This window comes from Bos javanicus, chromosome 10 (genome assembly GCF_032452875.1).
Source record: "Bos javanicus breed banteng chromosome 10, ARS-OSU_banteng_1.0, whole genome shotgun sequence".
Lineage (NCBI taxonomy): Eukaryota > Metazoa > Chordata > Mammalia > Artiodactyla > Bovidae > Bos > Bos javanicus.
This window is the reverse complement of record NC_083877.1, coordinates 33,173,118-33,181,046: the sequence shown is the minus strand read 5'-3', so window position 1 is coordinate 33,181,046 and position 7,929 is coordinate 33,173,118.

Here is a 7,929-nt window from a genome sequence, read left to right as displayed (position 1 = left end):
ATCTTAGTTCCCCAAACAGGGATTAACCTTTGTCCCCTATCTTGCAAGGCAGATTCATAACCACTGGACCACCAGGAAAGTCCCTGGTGAGAGTTTTTATCATGAATGGATGGCGAATTTTATCAGATGCTTTGTCTGCATCTATTGAGATGATCATGTGACTTTTATCTTTTGTTAATGTGGTTCATCACATTGATTGATTTGCATATTTGAACCATCCTTGTGACCTTGGAATAAATCCAACTTGATCATGGTGTATGCTCCTTTCTTTGTATTATTGGGTTCAGTTTGCCAATGTTTTGTTGAGGATTTTTTCATCTGTACTTATCAATGATATTGACCTGTAATTTTCTTTTTTGGTTGTACCTTTGCCTGGTTTTGGCATCAGGGTATTAGTCTTGCATAGAATGACTTTGGAAGTGTTCCCTACTCTTCAGTCTTTTCAAATAGTTTGGGAAGTGTTGGTTTAAGTTTTTATATGTTGGGTTGAATTCCCCAGTGAAGTCATATGATCCTAGACTTTTGTTTGCAGGGAGGTATTTTTTTTTTTTTTTAATTACAGATTCTATTTCTCTTCTAGTGATTGATGTGTTCAAATTATCTGTTTCTTGACTCAATTTTGGAATTGTGTGTGATTATAGAAACCTGTTCACTTCTTCTAGGTCATCCAATTTATTGGGATATAACTGTTTATAGTATTTCCTTATGATTTTCTTTTTGTATTTCTGCAGTATTGTTATTGTTTTCTCTTATTTCTTATTTTGTTTATTTGTGTCCTCTCTCTTTTCTTCTTGGTGATTCTGGCTAGAGGTATGATGATTTTTAAAAGTCTTCAGTAAACCAGTTCTTGGCTTTATGAATTTTTTCCATTTTTTGGCCTCTGTTTTATTTATTTCCCCTGTGATCTTTATTATTGCCTTCTTTCTGTTTACTTTGACTCTTTTGTCGTTGTTGTTGTTCAATTCTTTTAGATGGTAGGTTAGGTTATTTGAGATTTTTCTCATTTCTTGAGGAAGGCTTGTATCACTATGAACTTAGGATTACTTTTGTTGCATACCACATTTTGTCAGGCCATGTTTTCATTGTAGTTTGTCTTAAGGTATTTTCTGATTTCTTTTATTTTATCACTGACTTTTTTATAACCACTTTTTTAGCACACATGTAATTTTTTTTTCCTGTTTTTCTTCCTGTGGTTAACTTCTAGTTTCATAGTGTTGTAGTCAGAAAAGATTCTTGAAATATTTTGTCTTCCTAAATTTGTTGAGGATTGTTTTGTGTCCTAGTATGTGTTCTGTCCTGGAAAGTGTTCCATGTGTGCTTGAAAAGAATGTGTGTTCTGTTTTTTCCCCCTTAATATTGGATGTAGGTTCCGACTGCTGTCAATTAAGTCCAAATGTTCTACTGTAACATGTAGGGCCTCTGTTGTCTTATTGCTTTCTGTTAGACATGTCCATTAATGTCAATGGAGTGTTAGTGTCTCCTGCTGTTATTGTATTTCTGTCACTTGCTCCCTTTATGTCTGTTAGTATTTGTATTATATATTTAGGTGCTCCTATATTGGGTGCATACATGTTAATGAGTGTAATATCCTCTTCTTGTTATTGATCCTTTTATCATTATATAGTGTTCTTATTCGTCTTTCTTTGTGGACTTTGTTTTAAAGTATATTTAGTTTGCTTTTATTTCCAATATTCTGGGAGGTGGGTCATAGAGGATCCTGCTGTGATGTATGTCGGAGAGTGTTTTGCCTATGTTCTCCTCTAGGAGTTTTATAGTTTCTGGTCTTATGCTGAGATCTTTAATCCATTTTGAGTTTATTTTTGTGTATGGTGTTAGAAAGTGATGCATATATATGGAATTTAGAAAGATGGTAACAATAACCCTGTGTACGAGACAGCAAAAGAGACAGTGATGTATAGATCAGTGTTATGGACTCTGTGGGAGAGGGAGAGGGTGGGGAGATTTGGGAGAATGGCATTGAAACATGTATAATATCATGTATGAAATGAGTCACCAGTCCAGGTTCGATGCACGATACTGGATGCTTGGGGCTGGTGCACTGGGACGACCCAGAGGGAGGGTAGGGGAGGGAGGAGGGAGGAGGGTTCAGGATGGGGAACACAGGTATACCTGTGGTGGATTCATTTTGATATTTGGCAAAACTAATACAATATTGTAAAGTTTAAAAAATAAAATAAAAATTTTTAAAAAATGCAAAAAAAAAAGGGAGAAATGAGATAATTAAAATATGATCAGGAATTGATAATATGGAAAAGAAAGATACAGTTTTGAGAAAAATCAAGACAATCAAAAACTAGATTTTTGAAAAAGCAATAAAAATGATGGAAATCTGGTAAGATAAAAAACAGAAAATAAATTGCATATATCATAAAAAAATAAAGTATATTTAGTCTGACATGAATATTGCTATCTCCATTTTCTTGCTGTTTCATTTGCATAAAATATCTTTTTCTATCCCTTCACTTTCAATCTATGTGTTTTTTGCTCTAATGTAAATCTCTTATAGGCAATATATTATAGGTTCTTGTTTTTAATCTAATCTTTCACTATATGTCTTTCGATCAGAGTTAGTCCATTGATGTTTAAAGTAATTATTGATAAGTATGTAATTGTTGCCTTTGTAAACAGTGTTTTCCAGTTGATTTCATAGTTCTTTTTTTATTCCTTTCTTCTTATTTTGTCTTCCTTTTGCAGTTTGATGGTTTTCTTTTATATTATGCTTGAGTTCCTTTCTTTCTTTTTTTTTTGGTGAATGGTAATTCTAGTTTTCATGTATGTTAACCCATAACTAGGAGAAGGAAATGGCAACCCACTCCAGTGTTCTTGCCTGGAGAATCCCATGGATGGAGAAGCCTGGTAGGCTGCAGTCCATGGGGTCGCACAGAGTCGGACACGACTGAAGCGACTTAGCAGCAACCCATAACTATCTCTACTTGCTTTAGACTGATAGTCATATAAGTTGAAACATTCTAAAAAATCTATATTTTTTTACTACCTTCCTTCACGTTTTGTGATTTTGAGGTCCTATTTTACATCTTCATGTCTATCCTTTTGCTGTTAATTGTAGTTATAATCACTTTTTCAAAAAAATTTTTTTTCAAAAATTTTTTTACTGTTTTTTAATCTACATACTGGTTTGTTTAAGTCATCTTCAATCTTTTTATATATTTGCCCTTTCTGTTGTGTTCTTTCTTTTCCTATGTATTCTTGCTTCTTTTCTATTTAATGAATCAGTATTTCTTTTAAGTTAGGTTTACTGTTGCTGTATTCTTTAGGGTTTTGCTTATCTGAGGAATTCTTTGTCTCTCCTTTTATTTTAAATAACAGTCTTATTGGGTAGAGTACCTAGGTTGCAGGTTTTTCAAGCTTTGAATATATCATACTACTCCCTCCAGCCCTGGAAAGTTTCTGTAGGGAAATCAGCTGATAGCCATATGGGGGTTCTCTTGTAATTGACTATTTGTTTTTCTCTTTCTGCCTTTAGACCCTCTTTTTAACTTTTGTCATTTTAATTATGATGGTTTAATTATGATATGATGTGAATCTGTTTGGGTTCTCTTGTTTGGGACCCTCTGTGTTTCCTGTATCTGAATATCTGATTCCTACTTTGGGTTTGGGATGTTTTCAGCCATAATTTCTTTAAATAAATTTTGATCCTTCTCTCTGTCTTCTCCTTCTGGAGACCCTATTATGCACAAGTTGGCATACTTTAGATTATCCCATAGATCTCTTATGTTGCTTTCATTTTTTTTCACTGGTATTTCTATCTGCTTTTCTGATTGGGTGATTTCCATTATTCTATCTCTTAGATCACTTATTTGTTCTTCTGCATTATTTAGTCTGCTCTTCATCACTTTTATCTCAGCAATTGTGTTGTCTAATTTTGATTGGTTCCTCTTTGTAGCTTCTAGTTCCTTGTCACACTGATCTGCATTTCTATTGATACTCTTTTATATCGTTTTAGCATTTTTATTATCCCCTCTTTTGAATTTGAGTCTAGTAGACTGAAAGGGTCTGTTTCATTTTTTTGTTCTTTCAGGGGATTTCTCTTTTTCCTTTAATTGGGAGTAGTTCCTCTTTTTTTTTCCATTTCACTTAAATTTCTGTCTCTATGAATATAGGAGAAATAGCTATCTACTGTGGTCTTGAAATTTTTTTTTTAATGTGGGAGTATATATGTGTAGACTATATGAAACTAATATTTTTGGTGCAAGGGCTGCTTTTGGTATGGATGCTAGTTGTGATTGGGGTGGTGTGGTGATCACAACACTGCATATTGGGCAGGGCTTCTTTGCTCTGTGGCTGTCACACCTTTGTCAGGAAGTTGGAGTGGAAGTTCTGATGGTTAGATTTGATAAGGCTTTATTACCTTTGAGTGTGTGCTCTATCCCCAAGGATATGTTTGCTGAAGCAAGCAAGGCCTGTGTGGTCACAGCAAACCTATGCACCACCCATGAATGTCTCCTCTATCCATCCTGACAGACCTAGCCTGTGAAGGGGGTTCCCAGGATGAGAGGCCACCCTTGTGTATGGTTCTTCTTTCATAGTTCTCTCTAAGGGAGGGAGCTGTTGATCCTGTAGCTTTGCTTTTTTTATGTGCTACTTGGTTACATGGGGATCTTTCTTGCAGCTTTGGTTGTATAAGAGATATTTCCTTCCTTCATTCTTTTTGCATATCTTATTATTTTATATTTTATAGACAGAACATTTCCAATAATGATGATGATGGCCTTAATAGCAATAGCTTGAAAATCTCCTTTATGTATATTATCTCAATTTTATCCTAAGATCTATAGTTGAGGAAACCAGAGTTGTAATATTTTAAATGGCTCTGTAAGGTCAGATGTAAGTCAGGAGACCATCATTTGTTGTTTAGTTGGGATGGATTTGTGATTAAGAGAGAATAGCATTAATAATATGCCAGTTCAACAGCACTAAATGGAACTGTTCTCAGAAAATAGTGTTATTAATAAGTGACGAAGTGAAGACTTGTATCTAGGTCTTCTGACTTTATGTTCAATACACTATACTCTCAAAGGATATGATTTCTGCATCTTTCCACTGTTGCTGCTGCTGCTGCTAAGTCACTTCAGTCGTGTCCGACTCTGTGCGACACCACAGACGGAAGCCCACCAGGCTCCCCGTCCCTGGGATTCTCCAGGCAAGAACAGTGGAGTGGGTTGCCATTTCCTTTTCCACTGTTAGTAGGGTTATAATAAATGACGATTATGAACCATTGCTAGATCCTGTGATGTCATGTGGTGAATCTTCACAAAACTGAATTGTATTCAACATAGTTTTGGTACTGAGTAATTTTTTCCATTTTGTTTTGTTTTATGATTCCTTCAAAACTGACAAACTGTAGAACACTGACATCTTGATTAGTTTATGCACTCTGTACCTTGTTGCACCAAATGTGTTCTGTTTTCTTACATGTATTTACAATAATATTTTGCATGTGTTAAAGAGTTTAATAATCTTCTCACTTTACAGATGAGGGAGATGTATTTGTGACTTGTCCAATATAATCAATATGCCATAATTTTTAGACTCAAATATAAATTCCTATTAACATATATAAATTTTATGGACAAAGGTAAAACATACCTTACCTTGCCTTCCTCAGGTATTGGTGAATATGAGCATACCATCACATTTTCATATTTTCTATTGGATTTTATATCAATAGCCTTAATTCTTTTGTTAATGTATATCTGTCCCTCACATATTTGATTTATATGCATATACAGAATATAAAATATTTCATGCTTTAATTAACTCTAATTAATGGAGGTTATCAAATATGTAATTAAAATAGCAATTTATAAGCCAGGGTAAAATCATTCATTCAAAAAAAGGGTGCCTCGACTTGTGTTGTGAAGATGTTCTTGGCAAAGAGCAATGATCTTCCTGGGTTCCACTCTTCTCCCTGTCATTCAGGGTATTTATCTGTTTATTTAAGTGTTTCTTCTTCTTTTTAACCTCAATTACAGTTATTTAAGTGCTGTTTGAAATTAGTTAGAATAAGTGCTGTGGTAATAACTTGAAATTTTTCATGGCTTATGACCACAAATTTTTATGTCCATTGTGGGATGACTGTTGCATGTTGTCTCACTTTGGGAACCAGGATGAAGGCACATCTAGAGTGGATATGTGGTCAGTTTTATGGTACAGGAAAAGAAGGAATGACCAGCCAGACACTCTGAAAGGCTTGTCTTGGTTTGCAAATGATACTTTATTCCTACTTACCTACATGTATCCCAAGCAAGTCACATAGTCAAGCATGTTGTCTTTCTTCAAAGAACCGTTAGACTTTGTACTTCTTATCCATTTATCAGTACAAATTTGACTTTACGAAAATAGTTTCAGATTGAAAACTGAAAGATTTCCCTCTTACAAAATTTCAGTGCTATTTGGCATGCCTCGTATTCAATCAATATTTTCTTATCAAATACTGGGTGCAAATCATCAAGCTAAAAATGGCAGCTCTATCTTAAGGGAAATTACAATACCGTGATGTAAAAACATGTATTGTAGTCTCCCTTATGCATGGTTTCACTTTCTGTGGTTTCAGTTACTGTCAACCATGGTCTGAAAATGGAAAATTCATAAGTTTTAAATTGCATGATGTTCTGAGTAGGGTGATAAAACCTCATTGTCCCAATCTGTCCTGCCCAGGATGTGAATCATCCTTTTGTCCATTGTAACCCACCCATTAGTCACTAAGTAGCCCTTTCAGTTATCAAGTTGTCTGTCCTGGTATTTAGTACTTGTATTTTAGTCACCCTTATTTTACTTAATAATGACCCCCAAAGTACAAGGGTCATAATGCTGGCAATTCAGACATACTAAAGAGAAACCATGAAATGCTTCCTATAAGTGAAAAGATGAAAGTAAAAAGAAAATAATTTTAAGAAAATAAAAGAAATCATATGCTGAAGTTACTAAGATCTACAGTAGGAATGAGTCTTCTATTCATAAAATTATGAGGAAAAAAAAAGAAATTTGTGTTAGTATTGATGTTGCACCTCAGACTTCAGAAATTATGGCCACAGTGTGTGATAAATGCTTAGTTAAGACAGAAGAGACATTAAGTTTGTACAAGATACAGTCGACACTTGAACAACACGGGAGTTAGGGGTGCTGACCCCTGCCTTGCAGTTGAAAATTCACATGTAACTTTTGAGTCCTTCCAAACTTAACTGTTAATAGCTTACTGTTGACAAAAGCCTTACTGATAATATAAACTGTTGATTAATGCACATTTTATATGTTATATACACAGACATTTTATGTATTTATGATGACCTCATTTTTCTTGATTTTTTAAAGTATTTTTAGACTAGGTGGTTCATCTGTGAGTTTGTGCAAATTGATGAAAATCTCCAAAAATTTGCCAGTATATTTATTGAAAAAATCAGTGTATAAATAGACCCATGCAGTTCAAACCCATGTTGCTCAAGGATCAGCTGTATCTAGAGAGACTACATTTATGTAGCCTTTTTTTTTTTTTTACAGTATATTGTTATAATTGTTCTATTTTATTGTTATTGTTACTTTATTACTGTGTCTGATTTATAGATTAAACTTTTTCATAGGTATGTGTATATAGGAAAAAACATAGAATATAATATTATATATAGAGGGTTTGATACTCTCTGTGGTTTTAGGAATCCACTGGGGGTGTTGAAACATATTCCCTGAGGATAAGGGGGTCCACTGTACAATCAATTAGCCAAATAAACATATGCATTTATAAGGCCACACTCTAGAAAACTTTTTCTCCTTAAGTTTATTAGATAGCTTTGATTTTATATTCTAGTTTTTGTATCATTAGAAACATTTATCTTAAAAAAAAAAAAACCACACACCTTATATTTCCTGAGCCCAAGGTGTGTTTTCCTGTTA